This window comes from Triticum dicoccoides, chromosome 1B, assembly GCF_002162155.2.
Source record: "Triticum dicoccoides isolate Atlit2015 ecotype Zavitan chromosome 1B, WEW_v2.0, whole genome shotgun sequence".
NCBI classification, from domain to species: domain Eukaryota; kingdom Viridiplantae; phylum Streptophyta; class Magnoliopsida; order Poales; family Poaceae; genus Triticum; species Triticum dicoccoides.
This window is the reverse complement of record NC_041381.1, coordinates 609,545,952-609,572,629: the sequence shown is the minus strand read 5'-3', so window position 1 is coordinate 609,572,629 and position 26,678 is coordinate 609,545,952. Positions and strand designations below refer to the sequence as shown.

The window sequence follows — 26,678 nt, the reverse complement described above, 5'->3', positions numbered from 1 at the left end:
TATCGGCCTTGTATGAAGGCGGATTGGTTGGGGTGGGTGACGGAGTCCGCGAGAAGGGTCACCCTATTGGCATACCCTTTAGCCAAGATCCTGAAGATCACGTTAATCACCTTGATCGGGCGGAACTGGCGAATGTCCGAGGCCCCTGGAACCTTAGGGATGAGGGTAATGATCCCATAGTTCAAGCGCCTGAGGTCCATTGTCCCAGAGAAGAACTCGTCGAAGAGGGCCATGCGTGACCTCCGTTTTGATGGTTTGCCAGAATGTTTTGAAAAACGAGACTGGCAATCCATCCGGCCCCGGAGCCGAGGAGGGGTCCATTCCTTTGATCGCCACAAGGACCTCCTCCTCAGAGAAAGGCGCCACCAAAATGGCGTTGGTCTCGGTGGAGACAAGCTGGGCCCCCGACCAGGTATCGGGGGCTAGCGCGGCCCCACCCCGAGGGGTGGGGTGAAAAGGGCTTTATAGAAGCCATCTACGCATGGGCTCGGATGTCCGAGGGGTGAACAAGCTGAGTATCACCTTCCCACAGGGAGTGGATGGAATTGCGATGGCGCGGCCGTTGGCGATCGCCTGGAAGTAGGCCGTATTGGCGTCTCCCTGGAGCACCCACCGTTGTGTGCCACGCAGTCGCCAGTAGGCCTCCTCGTCAGAGTAGATGACCGAGGGCTGGTCTTCGAGGTCATATCTCAGCATCCATTCGTCCGGGGAGATCCCTGACGAGTCAGTACGGGCGTCCAGGACCTGGATGGCGCTCAAGAGGGCCTTCTTGTGATCAGGATATCACGGCCGAGGTTCGCGCCCCATCCCTTCATAAATTGGCGGGCCAGCTTGGCGCAAAACTGCCAAGAGTCCACCGCGGACATGGCTCGGTGAGGAGTCGCGCGAGCGGCGGTCCACTTAGCCGCAACGGCCTTGCGGAAACCGGCCTGGTTGAGCCAGAAGAGCTCAAACCGGAACTGAGGGGGGGATGGGGGGGCGTTCATCGGAAGAGCAGAGGAGGAGAGGGACATGGTCCGAGCCGATCCGGGTGATAGCCTGCACCGAGGCCAGGGGGCATCTGAGTTCCCATTCCGGAGAGACTAAGACGCGGTCCAGAACGGACCGCGTCGGGTTCGCCTGGCGGTTAGTCCAGGTGAACCGGGCCCCTGTTCGCTCGAGCTCACGGAGGCCAAGCTCCACGATGCAGTCATTAAACATCTGCATCCGGGGGCGATTAACCCGGTCATTATTCTTCTCATCCGGGGAACGGATGAGGTTAAAGTCACCTCCCACGACCACTGGGAGGGAGGATGCGGAGATCTTCTGCTGCACGATGGTCGGGGAACGGCGGTGGTCCGCCTGTCCGTACACGATGATGACCTCCCATTTAAAGTTGAGCGCACGCTCGAAGATCTCCATACTAACGAAGAACTCGCCCCGATCCATGCCTCCCACCTCAAAGGTGTCATCCTTAACACCTAGGAGGATGCCACCCGAGTGGCCATTGTTCCCACTAGAAGGGAGCCAATGCCAGGCAAACAGGTGGGAGCTAAGGCTGTCGAGCTCGGGGAGACAGAACTCCGTGCGCATGGTTTCAGTGAGAAGAGAGTTCCTTCGACTACGAAGGCATCTGTAATGACTTAGTTAATCTCAAAATGATAAGTCGTTAATCTTAATGATGCGCGGTCTCAGTCTCTCGGAGGTGTTCGTACGGGTAGGTGTGTCGTGCGTGCGTTCGTAGAGGTGAGTGTATATGTGTATGTATGAGCGTTTGCGTGTAAAAAAAGGTAACTTTCCTTTAGCATCTAGGTTATGTCGGTATTACAGATTCAGTAAAGAGTGCGAACCAATCTATGGTTAGATGGTTAGGAGGACAATGTTATCCCCGGTTCACCAGGTTTTAAGTACTAGACTTACATTGGTGCTCGTATTATTCCTACATTTATTTCAGGCTTTCGATGGTGTTTCCTTAGTGGAAGGAGACGTTTTCATCGATTGCTATGCCAGTTCAGTCTAGGAGAGGGTGTGTTTATTTGAAAGAGTGTATGCTTGTGTATATCAGCACAGCACTTCGATTTTAGTGTGTTATTTTTTTTTTAGAAAAGAGATACGAGACCGCGGCGGTCAAGTTAACCACCCCAACGGGGCGCGCCGCGCGCCACTCCAATGGCGGAGGCAGAAGCGGACGCGGGCGGCTCTCTCTCCCCTCGAGACCTAACCAGTATACGCGAGGAATCGCCTATACGAACCATGGACGCCGACTGGCGGCCCACCCAAGGGTAGGAACCCTCCGCCGCTGCCGCCGCCGCTGACCCGGCCCCCACCGGAGCAGGCGATTGGCGCGCCCAGCTCCAGCCTGAGGCGCGCAGCAGGATCATCGAGAGGATGTATGTATGCAGGGACTCACCCTACTTGGGGTTTGATATTGTTTGATTTGCTTTCCCCGTCCTCTAATTGCTTTTCCGGTTTCCCACATAGAAAAGGAGAGGAATTTGCGTCAGTTTTTCCATCGATCCGTCTGATGTATATACTTGCTTTGATCCATAGCGGCAGCAACAGATTCGTCCGTCGTCGATCTAGCTGCCGCTCCCAGTTTCTGCGCCTCTTTTGTTGAATTGTATCGTTGTATGTATTGTATACGCATTGTATGAGATGTGATGGTTGTTGTACCTAGTCCTAGTCTTCCGCCATGACCACGCCATCCACTCCCTGCATGTAGGGAGTTAGGCTACGTGCCGCTGTGTATATGTAACAGACTGCTCAATGGAATAGATCACAGACTCATTCCGCCATTCTTCTTGGTAATCAGAGCGCAGGTCTCTCCCTTCCTATGTCGACCAGCCCTCCCTCCTCTCCCGTCGACGACGGCCTCGGCCACGCCCCCTCTGCCGATGACCTCGCCGCGGCAGCTGCCGCCTCTGAGCGCCCACGCGCCTCGCTAACCCCGGATCTCTCCAACTCCGGCGGCCTGCCTCTCGCCACGTCCTCAACCAACCCTCTTCCCCCGATCCCTCTTTCTGTGCCAACCACCACCCCACCTCCCGGCGGCCTTCCTCCGAGCATCGCCGGGGTCATCGACTTCAAGTTGGCCCTGGATGGGACTAACTTCACTCGCTGGCGCAACTACTTCAACCTCCTCTTCACGCGGTACCACGCGGAGACGCACGTGCAGGCCGGCGCCTCGGCACGCCTCGCCGATCCACAGTGGCGCGACGACGACAACACTATCCGCCTCTGGTTCTTCTCCACGATCGAAGGTGATCTCCTCGACCTCGTCGCCCCGCCCGACTCCACTGCTTACACCATTTGGCAGCGCCTTCACGAGTACTTCCTCGCCAATGAGGCCGAGCACGCGATGCACCTCGGCCAGGAGTTCCGGGCGTGCGTTCGCGGTGACCTCTCCATCAGCGAGTACTGTCGCCGCCTCCAGGGCATCGCCGCCGCCCTCGCTGATGTCCGGGAGCCGGTCACCGACCGCACCCTGACTCTGCAGATGCTCGATGGCGTCGGCAAGAAGTTCGAACTGCCGGCCGCCATTATCCAGTCCACTGTGCCGCTGCCCAAGTTTGCCAGGCACGGTCCCGCCTCGTCCTCGCCGAGCTCGCCATCGACAAGCGCGCACGCACCGAGGGCGCGCAGGTGCTGGCCGCGCTCCACGACGACGCCCGAGGCGCTGACGGACGCGGTGACCGCGGTGGCGGCCGCGGTGGCGGCCCTCCTAGCGGCGGTCCTTCGCCTGGCGGTAACGGCGGCCGTGGCGGTCCTCCAGGCGGCAACGGCGGCGGGCATCCCGGCGGTAGCAACCGCGGGCATGGCGGCCGTGGCCGGGGTCGCGGTGATCCTGCTGGCGGTGGCCGCGGGCCGCAGCCGTGGCTGGGCTACTTCGCCCCCATGGGCATGCCCTTCCCGCCGCCGCGCTCTCCGTGGATCCCGCCCAACTCTGCGGGCGTACTCGGCCCACGTCCGGGAGCGCCCCATTATGTCTACTCCGCGTACACGACGGCTCCGACTCTGCCTCCACCACCTCCGTACGCCGCTGCCTCGCCCTACTCATGGGATGCCACCGCCATGTTCCACGCCGCGCCAAGCCAGCGGCACGGCTACCCACCTTAGGCCGATTGGATCATGGACACTGGCGCGTCCTCCCATGTCACCGGTGACCCAGGTACCTTGCTCGAGTCTCATTCCCTTTTAGCGCATAATACTCGTCATATCATCGTCGGTAATGGGGCTCGTCTCCCTGTTGTCGCCATCGGTAACACTCGGCTCCCTCCTTGCCCTTTCTATCTCACTCATATTCTTCTCTCTCCCAATATTGTGCAAAACCTTATCTCTTTACGTAAGTTTACGCGTGATAATCTTGTTTCCGTGGAGTTTGATCCCGTTGGTTTTTCCGTGAAGGATCTTCACACCAAGGAGGTTCTTCTGAGGTCCAATAGTGGTGACGACCTCTACCACTTCTCCGGCGACCATGGCGGCACCACACCAGCGGCGTGTGCACTTGCGACTTCGGATCTCTGGCATAAACGGCTCGGGCACCCGGGCTCTCCTTCTTTAGCTCATTTCCCGTTTGATATTTCATCCAAATGTAATAAACCCCCCAAGTCTCCCACATGTATTGCTTGTCAACAGGGCAAACACACCCGCCTCCCTTTCTCCACCTCGACCACCTATACCATTGCGCCATTTCAGCTTTTGCATTGTGACTTGTGGACTTCTCCCATTGTTAGTTTTTCTGGCTACAAATATTACCTTGTTATTTTGGATGATTATACTCATTACTCTTGGACCTTCCCTCTTCGTGCTAAATCCGATACATGCGCCACTTTGCAGCGTTTCTTTGCGTTTCTCCTTACTCAATTTCATGTCCTTGTGCAATGTTTGCAGTGTGACAATGGCGGTGAATTTCTCTCCACTAACCTTCGCGAGTTCTTCTCTACTAACGGCATCGTTTTCCGTCTCACGTGCCCGCACACGTCTCCCCAAAACGGCAAGGCCGAACGGTTCATCCGTACCACCAACGACGTCATTCGCACGCTTCTCTTCCAAGCACGCCTACCGCCGCCCTTTTGGGTCGAAGCACTCCATACCGCCACCGCCCTACTCAACATTCGCCCCTCCCGTGCTGTCCACTTCTTTACACCCCACTTTCTTCTCTACGGCATCCACCCAACATACCACCATCTACGGACTTTCGGCTGCTTGTGCTTCCCAAACATCTCTGCCACCGCGCCGCACAAGCTATCGCCACGCTCCACCAAGTGTGTGTTCATCGGCTACCCTCGCGAGCAGAAAGGCTACCGATGTTTCGATCTGTCCACCCGCAAGGTCATCACCTCTCGCCACGTGGTCTTTGATGAAAACTGTTTTCCGTATGACTCTGCTGCCGACCCGGCTGTGGCCACAGAAGATCCCACCCCACCTGCCGCGCCCACCACGATCCCCCTCGATCCGCTCACCTCGTACTAGGCCCCACGCGCACATCCGCCCCCCGCCGCTCCGCACCTGCCGCGCGTCCCAACCGGTCGCTCTCACCAGCCCCACCCGCGACCAGCTCCACTCCTCCACCCAATCGCCATGCCTCCACCACGATCTGCGGGGTCCGCCACCCATGCATCCCCATGCAATTCACGTACTCCCGCTCCCTGCATGCCTCGGTCCGCGCGCGACACCAACTGCAGCCCACGGATCCCGGGATCTCTACCCGCTTCCTCGACCGGGAGCAGCCCCTCCTCGGGATTGGCGCCTGCTCCCCGATCCCCGTCTCATCTTCTGTCTCCCCCACCGCGACACGTTCCCCCTCGTGCTGTTCCCGTTACACCACACGCCAATCCGCACCAGATGATCACGCGCCGGAAAACTGGTTTCGCCATGCCAAAGAAACATTTCGACTTATCCGTCACCACTGCACCGTCACCACTTCCCTCCTCTTACCGTGCGGCTCTCAAGGACCCCCATTGGCATGACGCTATGTTAGACGAGTTTAACGCGCTAATTCAGAATGACACTTGGTCTTTGGTGCCGTGTCCTGCAGGTGTCAATGTGGTGACGGGCAAGTGGATTTTTCGGCACAAGCTACATCCTGATGGCACCTTGGCGCGTTACAAGGCGAGGTGGGTGGTTCGGGGCTTCACGCAGCAGCCCGGTGTTGACTATGGGGAGACCTTCAGCCCCGTCGTCAAGCCTGCCACGATCCGCGTGGTCCTCAGCCTCGCCACGGCAAGCAATTGGCCCATCCGGCAAATGGACGTCAAGAATGCCTTCCTCCATGGTGACCTCGTTGAGACTGTATACTGTCAGCAACCCTCCGGTTTTGTTGATTCTGCTCATCCCACACACGTTTGCCGCCTCAACAAGTCCTTATATGGTCTTAAGCAGGCTCCGCGGACATGGTTCCTTCGTTTCACCCGCCACCTTCACTCGCTTGGTTTTGTCTCCTCCAAGTGTGACACTTCTCTTTTCATTCTTCATCAAGGAGATGCCATGGCCTACCTGCTCTTGTATGTTGATGATATCATCCTCACAGCTAGCTCCACCTCTCTCCTCACTTCCCTCGTGGCGTCTCTCACCAAGGAATTTTCCATGAGCGATCTGGGTGATCTCCACCATTTCCTTGGCATTACCGTACACCACACCACTGCTGGGCTCTTCTTGTCCCAAGAGCAGTATGCTCTCGAGATCTTGGACCGTGCCAACATGCTGAACTGCCACTCCATTTCTACGCCGATTGACACTAGCTCCAAACTCTCCCTCTCCGGTGGTACACCCTACTCCGACCCGGCGAAATATCGTAGTCTTGCCGGCGCTCTCCAATACCTTACACTCACTTGGCCCGATATCACCCATGCTGTCCAGCAGATTTGCCTCTTCATGCACTCCCCTCTCGACACACATTTTCAATTGATCAAGCGTGTCTTACGTTATCTTCATGGCACTGCTCACTTCGGCCTCCAGCTTCATCGTGGCTCCTCGCACGAGCTGATATCTTACAGTGATGCTGACTGGGCCGGGTGTCCTGATACCCGCCGATCCACGTCCAGGTTTTGTGTGTTCTTGGGTTCCAACTTGGTCTCCTGGTCATCTAAACGCCAGCATACGGTGTCCCGCTCTAGTGCGGAGGCCGAGTATCGTGCCGTGGCAAACTGTGTGGCCGAATCTTGTTGGCTACGGCAACTTCTCACCGAGCTCCGGCGACCTCTCACGCGCGCCACCGTTGTCTATTGCGACAATGTCAGTGCGGTGTATCTCTCGTCCAATCCTGTGCAACATCAACGGACGAAACACGTCGAGATTGACCTTCATTTTGTCCGTGATCGGGTAGCTCTCGGTGAAGCCAGGGTCCTTCACGTTCCGACCACGTTGCAGTTTGCAGATATTTTCACCAAGGGACTACCCTCGACGGTCTTCAATGATTTTCGGTCCAGCCTGAACGTTTTGCCAAGCAACGTTCGGACTGCGGGGGGGTGTTGAATTGTACCGTTGTATGTATTGTATACGCATTGTATGAGATGTGATGGTTGTTGTACCTAGGCCTAGTCTTCCGCCATGACCACGCCATCCACTCCCTGCATGTAGGGAGTTAGGCTACGTGCCGCTGTGTATATGTAACAGACTGCTCAATGGAATAGATCACAGACTCATTCCGCCATTCTTCTTCTTTTTGATTCCTTCCCAGTCAAAACCCCCCTGGTTCGCATCCAGCTTAATGAGTATGTACTTCGTTAGCTCTCAACGATTTAACACAAAGTTTGTTCACCAAGAGCTGCAGGTTTGTCATGTCTCGTCGTTTTGATCACCCAGGGTAAATAAACCATTCTACTAGTACTGTTCCGGGACGCAGTTTTGTTCTGGAACTAGAGTTCCTCGTATATGCTTCCTTCCCAAGGATGATATCATGCACATGATCACAATTCACAAGTCATGAGTCATGACTACTACTCCTTGGTCCTTTTTTCGATAGAGGGCGCTTTTAGTTTTATCTCCTTGGTCCTCCTTAGCAAAACAAAAATTTCACATTCCTTGTAGGAATGGATGGAGTATAGGATTGAGAATTGGAGATCTATCCTTGGCTGCTCTGCCTACTCGTTACACTTTACATCTCAGATTTGCTCACAACAGTTTAAAAGCAGTGCATCCCCCAACTTATTCATATTTTGCATTATATATGCGTGTAGGATGGAGACTCTGAAGACGCATCTGCCAGTATCTGAGCCAGAGGGACTGAACGAACTTCAAAAAAGCGCCGTGCGATTTGAACAGAAGATCTATACTGAAGCAACCAATCAGGTAATTTAACCTACCTTTGGAGCAGAGCTCAAATTTTTGACTAATTTTCTCCCTAGCTGCAAAAGTTTTCTTTACCTTTAGAAAAAGAGATTTTCTTCACCTGCAACATATCCTATTTTTTCTCATGCTTGGGAACTAACGCAACTTTCTGTGCCGCCAGGGGCCATGGATGTGCTAACGTCTAGTTATTTTAGCATTTTTGCACTTAGTATACATACAAAATCTAAGTTAATAATCTACTATACTAGCTAAATACCCGTGTGTTGCTATGGGATGGAACAATATTTGAAGAGCGGTGGCGTGTGACCGATTGCCTTCGGCCTTGGTGGCGTTGACTGTGTTGTGACGACGTTGGTGACTAATTATTCCGGGTGCATGCGAAGCGGTAGATGATTATGGACTGTTTTGGAAAGAATATATACTATTAGGGGACAAATGGTTGGAAAATATCCCCAATACTAATTATCTATACACGCCTAATTAACCGCTTGACTATAATTAGCTAATTGCATTAATGGGTTTCCAAATTGATTTGGCACAAAAAATCCCTATTTGTACGGACCTAATTAATTGCACACGTAATTAATTTTCTGGCTAATTAGTGCATTAATGGCTTCATTTTCAAATTGATTGGCCCTTGGTTTTCAAATTGTTTTTGCATTAATGACTGCATGTGAAACGATGACGCAGCAACCCCCCCCCCCCTTCCCGCGCCTAATAGTATAGATTTCTACTGTTATGTTACATAAACGATAGACCAAAACATTGATCATGATCTTGGTTATCATCCATCACATGTTGAATCTTGTAGTGTTGTACCTTGAGTGTCTTCAGTTAGTTGCTCTTCTAATTCATGTTTCTATGCCATATGTGTTGGGGAACGTTGTAGAAAATAAATTTTTTCTACGCTTCACCAAGATCAATCTATGGAGTCATATAGCAACGAGACAGGGGATTGCATCTACATACCCTTGTAGATCGCGTGCGGAAGCATTCAAGAGAACGGGGTTGAGGGAGTCGTACTCGTCGTGATCCAAATCACCGGAGATCCTAGCGCCGAACGGACGGCACCTTCGCGTTCAACACACGTACGGTTGGGAAGACGTCTCCTCCTTCTTGATCTAGCAAGGAGGAAGGAGAGGTTGATGAAGATCCAGCAGCACGACTGCGTGGTGGTGGATGCAGCAGCGATCACGGCAGGGCTTCGCCAAGCTTCTGCGAGAGGGAGAGGTGGTGCGTGGGGAGAGGGAGGCGCCAGGGACTTGGGTGCGGCTGCCCTCCCTCCCCCCACTATATATAGGGCCCCTAGGGGGCGCCGGCCCTAGGAGATGGGATCTTCAAGGGGGGGCGGCGGCCAAGGGGGTGGCTTGGCCCCCAAGGCAAGTGGAGGCGCCCCCCACCCCTAGGGTTTCCAACCCTAGGCGCAGGGGGGGCAAGGGGGGCGCACCAGCCCACCAGGGGCTGGTTCCCCTTCCAATTCAGCCCATGGGGCCCTCCGAGATAGGTGGCCCCACCCTGTGGACCCCAGGACCCTTCCGGCGGTCCCGGTACAATACCAGTGACCCCCGAAACTTTCCCGATGGCCGAAACTTGACTTCCTATATATGAATCTTTACCTCCGGACCATTCCGGAACTCCTCGTGACGTCCGGGATCTCATCCGGGACTCCGAACAACTTTCGGGTTACTGCATACTAATATCTTTGCAACCCTAGCATCACCGAACCTTAAGTGTGTAGACCCTACAGGTTCGGGAGACATGCAGACATGACCGAGACGCCTCTCTGGTCAATAACCAACAGCGGGATCTGGATACCCATGTTGGCTGCCACATGCTCCTCGATGATCTCATCGGATGAACCACGATGTCGAGGATTCAATCAATCTCGTATACAGTTCCCTTTGTCAATCGGTACGTTACTTGCCCGAGATTCGATCGTCGGTATCCCAATACCTCGTTTAATCTCGTTACCGGCAAGTCACTTTACTCGTACCTTAATGCATGATCCCGTGACCAGAAACTTGGTCACATTGAGCTCATTATGATGATGCATTACCGAGTGGGCCCAGAGATACCTCTCCGTCATACGGAGTGACAAATCCCAGTCTCGATTCGTGCCAACCCAACAGACACTTTCGGAGATACCGTAGTGCACCAATTATGTTGTGACGTTTGGCACACCCAAAGCACTCCTACGGTATCTGGGAGTTGCACAATCTCATGTCTAAGGAAATGATACTTGACATTTGGAAAAGCTCTAGCGAAACAAACTACACGATCTTTGTGCTATGCTTAGGATTGGGTCTTGTCCATCACATCATTCTCCTAATGATGTGATCCCGTTATCAATGACATCCAATGTCCATAGTCAGGAAACCATGACTATCTGTTGATCAACGAGCTAGTCAACTAGAGGCTCACTAGGGACGTGTTGTGGTCTATATATTCACACATGTATTACAATTTCCGGATAACACAGTTATAGCATGAATTATAGACAATTATCATGAACAAGGAAATATAATAATAATCATTTTATTATTGCCTCTAGGGCATATTTCCAACAATATGTCCATCCATCAGAATCTGTTATAGATGAAATAAAACTATCTCTGTTAAAACGATAGTACTACCCCAAGTCCATGGGATGGATACGCAATGGTATACAATCATTTATCCCAGACTAAAAATCAAACAATACCTTAATACCTCCTTCACTTGGTTGAACGGTCTTCAGTATGGTAAAAAAACTTCAATGCATTTATTTGGTTGCAGTGTGTCATCTCATTATTTCCATTTTGAACTTCTTCCTGTTGTCTGGCCTTTTGGTTGATCTCACTTCTCCAGCAAAGCTACAGGGGAAGGGGGAAGAAAAGATGAGAGATTTCTAGAAGAACCTCAACCATCGATCCATTCCTCCTCACAGTATATACACCTTCCATTTACATTTTGACCCTTCACACTTCCCTGTTTTGCAACTCACACCCTACATCACTCCTGTAACTCACACCCTACAACACTCCCCCTCAAGATGGGGCGAAAATGTCTAAGAGCCCCATCTTGTCACACAGTTTTGAGAATGATACAACACTCACACCCTTTGTTAATGCATCAGCAAGTTGATCCCCACTTTTAACAAAGCCTACTTCAAGTACTCCCTCGTCAAGTTTCTCCTTAATAAAATGCCTACCAATTTCGATATGTTGTGTTCTATCGTGGTGAACCGGATTGTTTATGATGTTAATTGCGGCCTGATTATCACAATGAAGTTTAAGTGGTCCTCCTTTGAACAACTGAAGTTCAATTAACAATAATCGAAGCCACAACAACTCACATAGCCCCGCAGCCATGGATCGCAATTCTGCTTCTGCTGTGGACCTGGTGACAACACTTTGCTTCTTACTCCTCCAACTGACTAAATTTCCTCCCACAAAGATGCAATAACCTGAAGTGGATCTCCTATCATCCAGGCACCCAGCCCAATCAGCGTCTGTGTATCCCTCAACTTCTAGATGACCATGATATGAAAGAAGAATCCCTTTTCCAGGACACCCTTTGAGGTATCTCAAAATTCTATTTACAGCATCTAGATGACTTGATCGAGGATCATGCATATATCTACTCACCAGACTAACTGCATATGCAATGTCTGGTCTTGTGTGGGATAGATAAATTAAACGCCCTACAAGTCTCTGATATCTCCCCCTATCAACAGGTTCTCCTGGATTTGCTGTAGTACGAAGGTTCATTTCAATTGGTGTGGCAGCAGGTTTACTTTCAAGCATCCCAGTTTCAGTGAGAAGATCAAGCACATATTTTTTTTGAGAGAGATAGATACATTCAGCCCCATAAGCTACTTCGATTCCCAAGAAGAAGTGAAGAAACCCGAGGTCTTTGACCTCAAATGACTTCGCCGACATCTTCTTCACATTCCTTATCTCCTCATCATCATTACCTGTGATCACAATGTCATCAACATATACCACCAATATGATAGTTTTGTTTTGGTGATGCTTAAAGAAAAGGATGTGGTCGGCATTGCTTTGTTTAAAGCCCAAAGAGCAGACTTCTTTGCAAAATCTTCCAAACCAAGACCTTGGTGACTGTTTAAGTCCATAAAGTGATTTCTTCAATCTACACACTTTACCCTCTGTCTCAGGCCCATTGAACCCTGGTGGAATCTCCATATAAACTTCTTCCTGTAGATCTCCATGAAGGAATGCATTCTTCACATCAAGTTGGAACAAATTCCACTTGTTATTTGCTGCCACCGAGATTAAAGCTCTAATGGTGTTCATCTTTGCAACCATGGCGAAGGTTTCATCATAGTCCACCCCATATGTTTGGCTATAACCTTTCGCCACAAGTCTTGCCTTGTATCTCTCTACTTTCCCTTCTGGTGTATGTTTTATGGTGAACACCCATTTGCATCCTACTACCTTCTTGTTATTGGGAAGTGGTGTAACTACCCATGTATTATTCTTGTCGAGAGCAGCCATCTCCTCCAGCATAGCTGCCCTCCACTTTGGGTTTAGTTTTGCATCCTGCCAATCCCGTGGCAAAGGTTCTGCAGAATCCAGTGCTGCGATAAAAGACTTGTAAGAAGGACCAACAATATCATATGAGACATAGTTGGAGACCATATAAGGATCCAATTTAGAGGGCAATTTTCTGGCATTAGGCCGTGGCTGCTTTCTGTGAGCTATCGGAACATCAAGGTCATGATATTGAGAAGAGATGTTACCACTGTCCGAGGAAGATCTGGTGTCATTAGTTTGACCTTGCGTATCATCCTATTGGTCAGCCTCCTGCTCTTGCTCCTGGTGTTGTCCATAAGCCTCCGGTTCGGGTTCCAGCACTTGCATTTGCTCCTCTGTGGTACATCGTCTTCGTGTATACACCTGAATCTCCCTTTCCTCATTTGGTCTTGGCCACCGGAGTGCTTCATTCGATGTATCATACGGCTCCCCCTGTCTTTGTTCTTGTCTTGTTTCTGCTGGAATTACCCCAATTATCATCTTTCCTGATGTTTCATCTTCTTCTTCTTCCTTATCTTCCTCTATCTCACAATTTACACTAGAAGTTTCATTAGTAAACAAATCAGGGAACACATTGGTTAAATCTGTTGGCTCACCATAAAATGGTTCTTGCTCTCTAAATACCACATCCATACTAACAAACATTCTCCTCTCAGATGGACACCAACATCTATAACCCTTTTGTTTACCGGAATAGCCTACAAATACATACTTTATTGTCTTTGGATCTAGTTTGCCAACCGATGGTCTATAATCCTTCACAAAACAAACACAGCCAAAGACCTTAGGAGGAACTACATATTTTCTTTCACCTGTAAGACACTCTATTGGTGTTTTATAACCAAGTACCTAGCTGGATGGCATTCTATTAATTAAGTAGGCAGTTGTCATTACGGTCTCACCCCACAAAAACTTAGGAACATTCATAGATGTCATTATGCAACGAGTGATTTCTAGAAGATGTCTATTCTTCCTCTCTGCCAAACCATTCTGCTCCGTAGTACCTGGACAAGTTGTCTGATGAATAATCCCAAAACTTGAAAGGTACTCATCAAATTTTGTTCACATACTCCGTGCCATTGTCAGTGCGAAATATTTTCATACATGCATTATATTGTGTTCTGATCATATTGTGGAAATCAACAAAGCATTCAAACACATCATTCTTGTTCCTCAACACATAAACCCAAGTGACTCTAGTACAACAGTCAATAAAGGTAACAAACGACCGATAACCATTTAAAGATGAAACACCACTAGGACCCCACACATCAGAATGTATAACTTGAAGTGGTGTATCACTTCTATTATCAGATGATGTGTAAGAGCTACGTGTCTGTTTGCCATATTGACAAGCATCACATACTAGACACCCCTTGCTAACTTTCTTATAGAGATCAGGATAAAGCTGACCGAGAGTGACAAAAAACATATGTCCTAGCCTGCGGTGGTGGAGAAGAAATTCTTCAAGTGGTGAAAGAGGTATAGCAGCTGCTACTACCGCGGGAGACATATTATTATCCAGATAATACAACCCATCATGCATGCTCCCTTTCCAAAGTCTTCTTCCAGTCCCAAGTTCCTGAAACAAGCACCATGATGGAAAGAAGATGGTAACACAATTTAGCTCTTTTGTAATGCAACTGATGTATAGTAAATTTATTGGGAATGAGGGAACATGCAAAATAGAGGACAAAGATATATCATTGCTGCACACAATTGTTCCTGATCCCATAATGGTTTGGGAGGAGCCATCAGCTAATTTAACGCTTTGCCTTTGTATCTCAGGAGTATAATCAATAAAGCTTTTGTAGGAGCCAGCCATATGTCTAGATGCACCTGAATCTAATAGCCATGGTGCATTGATGGATTTATATTTCATAGTGCGAGAGTTGTTACCACCGAAATTTGTAGAGGCCGTAGAGGCAGAGGTTGCAGGTGCTCCAGTGGTTGACTTGTCACCTAAATGTAGCTCCTTCCCACAGTCGCTCCAGAGTCGCTCCCGCGGGCGACTCCGGGCGGCTTCCCTAGCGCCACCGCCCCAGCCCCTCGCCTCGGCCTCTCCTCCCTCGCCGCCGCCGGCGACGTCACCGGCCAAAGTCCGCATGGCGCAGGCGGCGGCGGGGCGTCTCCTCCCGCACGCAGGTGGCCAGCGTCGCGGGGTGCCCCTCCTGCCCGTCGGCGTCAGGCGGCGGCTCTCCTCTGCTCTGGCTCCCCTCCCCCTCTCCGGCGTCGTGGTGGCCCGTAGGCGTGCCCCCCTCTCCCTCCCCCCTCCAGCGCGGCTTGTGGGGATCCGAGGAGGCGGGTTGCTCTGGTGGTGGATCTGGGTGGCTCTGCCCAGATCTGGTTGGGGTTGGTGGTTGGTGGCGGCGGGGACGGCCGGCGGCCCTGCTAAGGTGGTGGTGGTGCTGCTGGTGGCTGTGCTTCTCCGGTGGGGTGGTGGAGCCTCCGGTGGTGTTGGTCAGGGCGTGGATGCGGGGATGTGGGCTGCCACGGCGTGGTGGTGGCTCATGGCGGTGGTCTGGATCGTGTCACGGCAGCGGTTGGTCATCTCCGAGAGCGACGTCGGTCGTCGGTGAGCGGCCTTTTTTGACCTTCGATCCCTCCCCTCATCTTTCGGGCTCTACCCTCGTCATAGGGCTGGACCGCTCCCAGTTGCGGTCCATTGCTCGTCTCGCGCCCGTGGCTGTGAGACAGAGCTCGTCTCGCGCCCGGCAGCAGGACCGAGCTCGTCTCGTGCCCGGCAGCAGGACCGTGCTTGTCTCACGCCCGGCAGCAGGACCGACCTCGTCTCGCGCCTGGCAGCAGGACTAAGCTTGTCTTGCACCCGGTGCAGCAGGACGGGCGATGGAGGCCTTTTTTGGGCCGGCCCTTTGGGTCTCGGCTCCGGGGGCCGTCCAGGGGTGTGTAAAGGAGCGTCCTTTTCACTCGTCTCTTTGGTTGGGGTAGCGACGGGTCTCGGGTGCGGTGGTGTCAAGGTCTTGGATGCCGGGGTGGCGGCCCTGGTGGTGGTAGCGCGGTGCTCATGGGCAGAGCCCGTGGCTTGGTGCTGCCCGGTGACCATGGCCGTGTGGGCGGCATGGTGGCAGGGGTGTGGCGTTCGGTGGCGGTGAGTGTTTGCTGGGGTGAAAACCTGTTCTATCCTCGGACGGAACGGCGGCGGCGTAGTGCGTTACCTTCTTGAAGGCGTCGTCGTGGCTCTCACCGGTCATCGTGTCGCTCCAGAGGAAACTCTGACCCCCCCCCCCGGGTCAGGCGGTGGCGGCGCGCTAGCGTCGTAACCTTCTTGGAGGCGCCGCCTTGGAGCTCTCGGTTCGTCATATGCGGCTTCATCTCTTCGCGGTGGCGTGTTCCCGGTGGAGGTCCCTGATTGCTCTTGTAGTGTTAGGGGTGGTGCTGCTGCGCACAGCGCCTATGTATCCCGCCTTGGGTGTGTGTGTGTGTTGTCGTGGGATGTGCTTGTACTTGGGTTGTGGTTGATCTGTGCTTTATATATAAAGCGGGGCGAAAGCCTTTTTCGGTAAATGTAGCTCCTTGAATTGACACCACTTCTCCCAATCCTCAGCAGTTATGTGAACGCTCATGGTTTCAGTGGTATTTTCAGAGATTACAGATGTGTTCGCTCTACCAGTAGGGCGTGTTCCTCTCCCGCGGCCACCTCGTCCTTCAAACCCACGACCACGGCCTCTTCCCCGCCAATCCTGCCCTCTTCCTCTACCTGCTCCCATTAATTCAGGGCATGAAGACCTCAAATGTCCTGGTTCACCACACTCAAAGCATTTCCTTTCCACTATGTTTGATACCGTATTTTGATAATTTCCACCCTCTGTTGCATAGAGTGCTGATTGCCGATGCATGATGCCTTGTGTCACGGAACTGGCTGCCTCTAATTTCAACCTAGTTTCCTCACTGATAATAGTTGAGATTGCCTGCTCGAGTGTAGGCAGCTTTCCACTGCCATAGAGTGCAGCCCTCCTATTTTCAAACTTAGGATGAGTCCATTTAGGAAGTCCCTTACACGTCTCCTTTCTGTCCATTTGTTAAATTTCTCAATACACTTGCCACACTCCATCTCAACTGGGTCAAAATAGTCAATGTCACTCCACAATCTCTTCAACTCAGACACATACTCCACAACTGATTTATCACCCTGACTCAACCCTTGCAACTCCCTCTGAATTCTACAAGCAAGCATCTCATTGCCGACTCCAGAATATGTGCCTTTCAGCAGCCGCCAAAATTTTGATGCTTCCTTAATCCTTTCCACTTGTTTAGCAATTTTAGGTGAAACTGAACTCAACAGCCATGCTCTCACTAATGCGTTGGTCATCTTCCACTTTTGACCTTCCTTAGAGTTCTCATCTGCTGGTTTTTCAATTGCCCCAAGAATATATCCCTCTAGCCTTCTTGACACAAGAATCGTCTCCGCATGCTCTGGCCAACTTGCATAGGTTTCAGATCCTTCTAACTTCACCAGGGGCATCTGCAATGGATGGATATCTTCCTTGACCTCTGCCTCTGACTTCGAACTCTCTCCTTGCTTCCCAATAGCCTCAAACAACAATCTGTACTTCTCGTCCATGGCTCTCAACACCGCTGCAAGCTCCCCTGCCGTGACACCTGTTGGAGCACCATCAGCCATCCTGGCACACCTCTCCTTGGTATATTGCTCTGTTCTTCTTTCCACTCACAGCAGAAACAACCCACAAACAGATTCAGATTCAGGCAACACACCCCTAATCTGTCACTTTGGATGCCCTCTACCGCTACTTCATATTTCAAGCAGCCACACTTCCGCCTCCTGCTGCCACAAGTAGAAAACGGAGCTTTAATACCGGTTCATAAGGGCCTTTAATACCGGTTCTGCAACCGGCACTAAAGAGTGAAGACTAAAGCCCCCCCCCCTTTAGTACCGGTTCGGCACGAACCGCCACTAAAGGCCCACCACGTGGCGTGAGCTCGCGCCGTGGTATGGGAGACCTTTAATACCGGTTGGTGTTACCAACCGGTACTAAAGGTATTTTATTTTGATTTTTTTTTGAAAATTTTGAAAAAATTTGTTTTTTTTATTTTCAATTTTCTGAATTATTTGATGATTTAGTCTCTAATCGCCCCTCTTAACTACTCAAGTGTGGATCACTCATTCCAAATCGTCTAACTTCCCGACCGGTCACCCATCCTCTCACTCTCCAGCCTGAGCACGCTTAACTTCGGAGTTCTATTCCCTCTACTTTTCAAGTCTGCACTTGTTGTTTTTCTGACAAATTTAAGCTGTAAATCCTATTAACCCTCAGCAGTTTAGCTTGAGCATTAGGTCACACATTTCACCGTCTGAGTTTGAAACTATTATTCTAAAAAACAGTAATTATTTAGTAACACTAATATTTCTTAAATAAGTTTGACCATAGTTTGACCAGATTTGACCAAAATTCAAAAAAATTAAATTATTATTTAGTAACACTAATATTCTTGAATAAGTATGTAGTAACATTAATACTTCTTGAACAAGTAGTTTGACCATAGTTTGACCAGATTTAACCAAAATTAAAAAAAACTTAAATTTGAGCATATCTTTTTCTCCTTTTGGAATTTGAGGATTCTAAAAAATTGCCAACAGGCCATAGGCCATCAAAATTGGATGCAGATTTTCGTGCTGAATTTTTTGATATATTATACGTTTTTTTCCGACATCGTATGCAAAAGTTATAGCCGTTTTACATTTTCCCTACACTTTTTGCAAAACATGTCCAAATTTAAGTTTTTAAATTTTCCTAACTAGTCGATGTAGTAATATAACTACATCTCGAAGAATTTTATTTTTTGAATTTTTTATCATTTTCTTTTGTATTTTTCAAAACTGAAATGGCGATATACGCGGGGGAGTAGAGATTGAAAATTGCCCTTTAGTACCGGTTTGTGCCACGAACCGGTACTATAGGTCAAACCCCTTTAGTACCGGTTCGTGGCACGAACCGGTACTAAAGGTGATCGCAGGGCCCCGGCCTGACCCCAGCCTGCCACCACCCCTTTAGTACCGGTTCGTGGCACGAACCGGTACTAAAGGTTCAAAACGAACCGGCATTAATGCATAGCCGTTCGAACCGGCACTAATGGTATCATTAGTACCGGGTCAAAATCGAACCGGCACTAATGTATCTCACATTAGGTCCTTTTTCTACTAGTGTGCTACACCCAGCTCTCCCAGCCTGCAGCTCCTGCACTAGCCAACAAGAGGGCCCTCACTCCCAGTGCGACCACCACTGGCTTCAACTCCGAGCGGCTGCCCCGCCCCACACTCCTGGCGGCAGCCTCCTCTTCTCCCCGCTCCAGTTCACCACCAGCAGCCTATTCAACACCGGCGAGGGTCAAACAGCGCCTCCACCTCATGCTCTGACACCATGTTGTCTAGCCTTTTGGTTGATCTCACTTCTCCAGCAAAGCTACAGGGGAAGGGGGAAGAAAAGATGAGAGATTTCTGGAAGAATCTCAACCATCGATCCATTCCTCCTCACAGTATATACACCTTCCATTTACATTTTGACCCTTCACACTTCTCTGTTTTGCAACTCACACCCTACAACACTCCTGTAACTCACACCCTACAACACTTCCGTCTGACTTATTTGTGGCAAACCTAGGAGCAGTCTGCTCTTCATCATTTTGCCTAACTCAGTTCTGGTGAATATTTGTTTATTTGATAAAGTTGGGGTACACTGCCACTATTTTGATTTGGATTTTCTGTTCATATCGCTAATTTGGCATAGAACTTTACATCATTTTTTTGTATTACTCAGTCTGATTATTTCTGGAAGATTTCTCTGAAAATGCTCCCTATGGAGTCGAAGACACAACAGGCTCCTGGAAATGCTCATGTGATTCCAAATCAAAACAACTCCAGCAAGGTACATATACAGTAAAGTGATTGTTGCACAATTTATCATCCTCTCTTGGATGTCAATTTACACTCATGAAATGATTATATCATATGGTAGATTAAGGGCCAGTTCTTTCGGTGGCTTATACTCCCTAGCTTCTCCCATTAGCCGGCTTATGGGAGAAGCTTGGGATGAGGCGGCTTATTTTGTAAGCCGCAAAAGAACAGGGCCTAAATGTAACTTAGTTTTATGTTGGCGTTAGTTTGCAATGCTGTGACCGTTAAGTTGCAGTAACATTGGACCATCTTTAACTCTTTGTAGAATTATGTTCTTCCTCTCCTTGCTACTACTCAAATGTGATCTGCCTCTCAGCTTTCCACTAGATGTATTTTGTTCACAAGATACTTTCTTGAAAAACATATGCTACCTTTTCTAAAACAGCTCCTGGACTTCCTCCACAAGGCAGTAATCAAGCACAGACATCAGCAATTTCCTTCCCAAATATTCAATTGATCGATTAATTTCTTATAACGTACTCTATTTTTCATTGCCAGATAAGCCAGCAAATGTCGACGTTTTCCCAAAAGTCTCGCAGACCTCTTTCCGATGAAAAATCTTTTTGCATAATTCCAAATGTGAAGCAAGTCTCCGTATCTTATTGGTGAAACTGAATACTTGAAATTTAACAGAACTCCTGTTTTCTTCTTTAACCATAAATCCCCCCAAAAATTACCTCCTTTCGTTTGCTCATGTATTATTCTGATTAGGAAAAATAAAAAATTATGTCAGTTATTTTGAAGTAATTCTAATCTCATACACACAAATTTGCAATGTCTCAGCAACAGGCCTGGCAGCCAAATACGTCTACATCTGTACAAGCTTCTTCACTCACTAACATCGGACAGAACTTGCCCGGTGTCAACCAAACATCAACGATGCAGAATGTGTCTTTCATGCCACAGAACATAATGAATAATGGCTTGGCGCAAGGCACTTCACAAGATGTTTATGCTGCACAAAGGCAAATGGCAGGAAGGCAACAACAAAAAGAATCTCATCAATTAATTTATCAGCAGCAGCAAATGCTGATGAAGCAGAAATTGCAGCATAATTCACTACTGCAACCGTATATCCAGCAGCAGCAATCTTTGTTGCAGCCAACACAAATGCAATCTTCACAGCAATCCATGATGCAAATGTCATCTGGCCTTCACCCTGGGCAGTCCACCGTTCCACAGACACAGCCAATGGCCATGCAGTCAGCTACTCAGAGTTTTAATCAACATAATCAATTGAATTCCGTACAACACTCTGTGCAATCATTACTCGAGCAACCTCAAAAATCTGTTGGGAGGCAGCAGAAACAAGCACAAGGCTCCATTCATCAACAGCCGAATATTCTACAACAGAAACAACAACAGTTGATGGGACAGCAGCCAAATTTACAACAAAATCAGCTAATTGGTCAACAGAATGGTGTTGTGGAGATGCAGCAGCAACAGAAGCTACCAGTTCAGTCAAATAATCTTTTGAATGTCCAACAAACACAACAGATGTTGAACCAGCAGTATGTGTCTTTGCATGAGCCACAGCAATCCGGCTCTCAGGCAAACATGTCGATTCTGCAGCAGCAACAACAAAGTCAACAGCAGCAGCAACTTCTTGGAACTGTGCCTAATGTGTCAAGCATGCAGCCGGTGCATATGCTACAAACAAAAGCTCAGCAGCCACAACCACAACAGCAGGCTCAGCAGCCTCCAATGGGTTTGATGCAACCTCAGTCTCAACACAAGCAACTCCAATAGTCACAACATCTTATGTCGCAGTTCCAGTCTCAGCCTAACCAACTACAACAGCAATTAGGGATGCAGCCACAATCCTCCATGCCGCAAAGAAATCAAACTTCAGAAGGCATGCTCTTGCAACAAAATAACATGGATCAGCAAGAAGTTTCCTCTAGTAGTAAGTTCTCACATATATTTTCTTTGTGGATCCATCGTATGCTCTTATTGTTCTCGTTTTTTTTTCTCCATGTTCTTATATCTTATTGATCTGGCCTCTCATTATTTTCACTATCTTCCTGTTGTGGCCTTACATTCCTTGTGCATTTTAAACTAGCTTATTGATCTGGCCTCTCATTATTTTCGCCTACTTACATAGAAAAGTTTGGGGGAAAATGTGTGTTGTCCATCAGGAGCCCAACACCCTTTATTCTCGTGCTAACAGTTAACGTTGGACACTTGGACTATAATACAAGGTCCTTACTAGACTACAACCTGGATTCTTGGATCCTAACTCTTATTGAACTCTTAGGGCACTCCCGCTGCATTGTATCTTGTGTTGTATCATATTCATTAAATATGTGTTTAGAACTTTAGATACAACTCTTCCTATGGCTTATATCTTAGTATTGTATCTAATGGAGCTGCCATTTAGTATGTTCTGTGAGAGAAAAATAATAATTATTTCCTCACTGACTAGGCTTCCCCAACGGTATTTGGACCTTGCCTAGGTGGCATGTTTCAGATACAACCGGCATCACTGCACTGGGTTTGCCCTAAGTACGACTCATACTGAAATTAATGTTTGTGCTACATGAACTAGCTTTAAATCTTTTTGAAACTTCTTCGAAGATGACAACCGGATTCATAATTCAGATGCAACAATACGTTTTCTGACAAGTGAAATGCGTCACAGGTCCTAGAACTATCGAGGGGTGTAAAGTTAGTCCTAAAACTTCAAAACTGCATTTCACTCTTCTTTTGCCTGAACTACAGTGGTTAGTGATGGAATTATATATTCAGTGACCCGGTACCATGTTAATCATCATGTTGACTAAACGAACCTTACTGATCTCCGTGATTTCTCTTCAGCACACTGGGATTTCTTATTTTCTGGAAAAGCGCTACTGTGTAGTAATCATGATGACTAAGCTGACCATATTGATCTTCTGTGATTGTTTGATTTGGTTCACAACTTTTCCAATTGCCCCTGCATTCCATCCTACAATGTACATGTAGCTGTTTATTTGTTGGTTTGTTCATTGTATCGTGATGCTCTTCGAGTACCTTGCTTTTTATGCAGCATCCACGGACTCTACTTCTCAAACAGGCCATGCAGGTGCAGATGATTATTGGCAAGAGGAGATATATCTAATGGTAAGACATGACACTGATATCATCCTTTTTGGCACTCCCTTCCTTGGAACTTCCTAAAATTCGTAGAGAGTAGCCCCTATAACAAAGAGGTTAAGATTGCCCTGATCTAGATTGTTCGAAGATGAAACAACACGCCATATGTTGGGTGTTGGGGCCTTTTATCACTTCATGTTGCCCATCTCCTTTTCCTTTTGGTGTGTATACCAACAAATTCCTCTTCGGGAGTTTCATACAGCAAGCGTGTAGATGCACTACAGTCTGGTAGTCGTCTTGTAAGATATTTGTATACGGAATTCAGTATGAATGCAGAGTATGGAGCATACAGCCATATAGAGTATCCAGATGTAGTAAAGCCTCAAGGCAGTTAGCAAGTTTTATTTTATTCAATGGGCATCATAGTTTCTTATTTTGTTTTAGATTTGTATGCTTCTAAAAGCTACTTGAAATATCTTGCCAGTGCCATATTCGCTGACTTAATGACAAACCATGGTCTACTAGCTGTTCTGTTTTCATCTCTATGTAGCTTCTGCACCAAATTTATGTGTGTATGTGGTCTTTGTTGTTGACAGATTAAGATGTTGAAGGACCAATACTTTGCAGACCTCAGTGAATTGTTCAATAAAATATGTGTGAAGCTACAGCATATTGACAGCATTATACCACTTCCAATACCATCTGAGCAGTATGATAGGATGAAGAGCTTTAAAATAATATTGGACCGTGTATTACAAACGCTGCAAATTAGCAAGAGTAGTATCCAGCCTGACATGAGGGATAAACTCCCTCAATACGAGAAACATATTATCACTGCCTTGGATTTACAAAGGAAGCCAGCGCAGCCCCAAATACATCAATAGTTCCAGCAGAGCCACCTGCAGGACAAGCTCCTAATTCTAGCATTTCGTGGTGGCAACAGCCTTCCCAAAATTTGCGGCAGCATGATAGTCATACTAATATCAAGTGCAGAAGAAAGGCCTCTGGTTTTCTTACTTAAAAGCAGTAAGTATCTTGCAAACTTTGTGTTTACTGTCTTCTGTTATTTTTTGTGCTTAATCAGTGCTGTTCTGAATGTACTGTAGAACTTGACTATTTTCAAATTGAGCCAAACTGGTCTGAAGCATAGTGGCATAAAAAAATGAGGGCCAATAATGGAAATTCGATTGTAGGAGATTTCGCTGCTACATCTGAAGGAGCTGTCATCAAATGCACATTTACTGCTGTGGCTGTTAGTTGGAGCTTCAAGTCCATGCTCGCGTCTTGCACAGATGGCAAGTTTTTGAAAGCGCTTGCGCACATGTTGTGGACCGATCTCTTGGAGAGAGGTTTTGTGAAATAGGCATGTCAGGGTACTGGTAAACTGTGTGCTTGATCGGTTTGGTCACTAGTCCGACCTTTAAAACTTTTTTGTTTTGCTGGTGGTGGATGGCAGATTAGGGGGAGACTTGCTGTGAGACGATTTGCACGGTACCCTGTCCGGTGCCGAGATGAATGTCAGTGATTCTCGCTAGATCATGTCTTTGTCTACCTATATCCTACAGTTATCTCACAACTGTAGTTACCCAGTCATAGTCACATGGTTGGTTGATGAATAAGTTATAGTTTTGGAATTGATAACTACCCCCTCTGTTCCAAAATAAGTGTCATGATTTTAGTTCAAATCAGGGAGTACTTGTGAGTAGGTCCTGGCGAATACATCCTACAGCAGAAATCTAGTTTCAAACTTGATAAATATTCTTGAATTGTCCAATAACTCGCACATTACTAGCATGATAATCATTCATATAGTTACCCAGCATCCAAATTACACTCGCCAACACGGAATCAACATGAGGAAATTTATAAAGCATACTACTTGAACAGAGCAACCTGATCACTAGAATGAAACTAAAATTTAGGAGCACTTCGCTGAATTTCATCCAGGTAAGCAAATGCTGGGGACACTAGTCAATCAATATGTTATACATCCATCATTTAAACAGACACTAGACACACTAGACGTACTGTGGCCTCTCCAATTCTTCTCTAAATTGTGGCGGTGATAAGCATGCGAGGCTCATTGTCATTATGTTTTCAAACTCTCAGGCTGCAGAAACCAACAGATGGGAATCACAAATACTATGTCTTCATTCAGCTACATGTTTCATACACTTTTCTGAATCCCTGTAGCTGAAGGATTTAGAAACTGCAAGTGGTCTCTAGTATAAATCAAGTTCAATGCATTTAGCACACGACTTCTACTACCTCCATTCCTAAATATAAAACGTCGGGGCAAATAGTAGTTGATACATTTAACTTCTTTTTATTCACTGTGCATAAAAGCTTTTTATTTCTTCTTGCAACTGACATTTTATTGCTAGAATAGTTGATATTTTTATTTTTCTTATTTCACAGTTCTGGGGTATCAAAAACAATATATATAGATCAAGTTCAATGCATTTAGCACATGACATGTTTACCTGCACAGCGACATGGTGTGTGTAAGCTTTTTTTTTCCTGCCTGGAACTGACTTTTATTTCCATAATATATTGTTGATACATTTGACTTTTTATTTATGGGTATCCAAAAGAACATATATACACGAGGGACGTTTTGGCTCTATGGAGCATATGCTCCCTGATGAACAGTAAATTCAGAACAAATAATAAATAAATTCAAAAATACTGTTTTTTTTTGTGTGTGGATGCTCTTTAGTCTAACAAATGTGCTTGACAATTTTCATGCAAAACGGGATAGCAGTGCTTCTTCGACGAAAAAAACAAAATTAAATGTAACATTTGATATTCAATTTTTTTCGTACATGTCAAAATGCTTAAGCTTCACTAGAACTTTGCAGGTAGCATTTGGGTGTGACAACGAACACATCCTTTAAAAAAAATGACATTTACAAAAAACTTTTTTGGCGGGCAGGAGCATGTGCTCCCAAGAGGCTCCCCAATATGGAGCCACATAGTTTAACAAAACATGCTTTACATCTAGATGAGGGACGCCATTTGTGGTTTATGAATCCTCATGAATTTTCTGTAATACCGGTGACTCGAACTTTCGATCAATAAAGTAAGGCATGCTACCCCTGAAAAAAGCTGAATTGGATTTTTGATATATACAGCAACTTCAATGCGTGTTTATGTTATGTTTTTGACATGTGAGAGCATGGGAGGGCCGTGGCACACCCAAAATTCTAAGCTTTTTTTATCATGTCATTTTTTCTCGATTTTGAGGTCCAAAAACAGCAGCTCATTGAGCTGAGCCCAGCAAGGCAGCAGCCATGCTCTCATCACTTCCTCTCCTATCAAGACAAAGGTGGTCGCCAGACCTAACGCCACCATTGATCTCGTATCTGAACACGTCGCCACACGGGCACACGGCCGCAGCCAAACTCCCCTTCCCTCGCTGGCTTGCCTCCAACCTGCAGGGTGTCTGCAGTGCACGCCATTGTTGCCTCCTTCGCGACGCCAGACCGACACTGCCGACCTACCATAGCAAGTTAGCAAGGGACAACTGGTCTTCTTGCAGTTCTGCTTAGCAATTCTACGAACATGAAGATGAATAATTGATGCATAGAATGCTCATGTTTGTATAGCCATTAATGTCAATCATGTTCATATGATAGTGGAGCATGGGATTGTGATTGTGATATACCAACTTTTTCAATCAATATACCAATGGTTATTATGATGATCGGTTTGATAGGGCGACTCTACTAGAACCGCTCCTATGTACAACTATACCTGGTCAAACGAGCCATTTTTCGCGGGCCGGCCCATGAGCACGCGTGCCCGACATGTAACGCACCCGACCAGACACACGACTAAAGGCCATGCCTGATACATGACATATC

General features: G+C 47.9%; 1 pseudogene; it reads left to right on the top strand.

Annotated features, from left to right (window-relative positions):
• The first annotated feature begins 2,232 nt into the window (after positions 1-2,232).
• On the top strand, positions 2,233-25,038 carry LOC119350703 (annotated as a pseudogene).
• Positions 25,039-26,678: the final 1,640 nt, after the last annotated feature.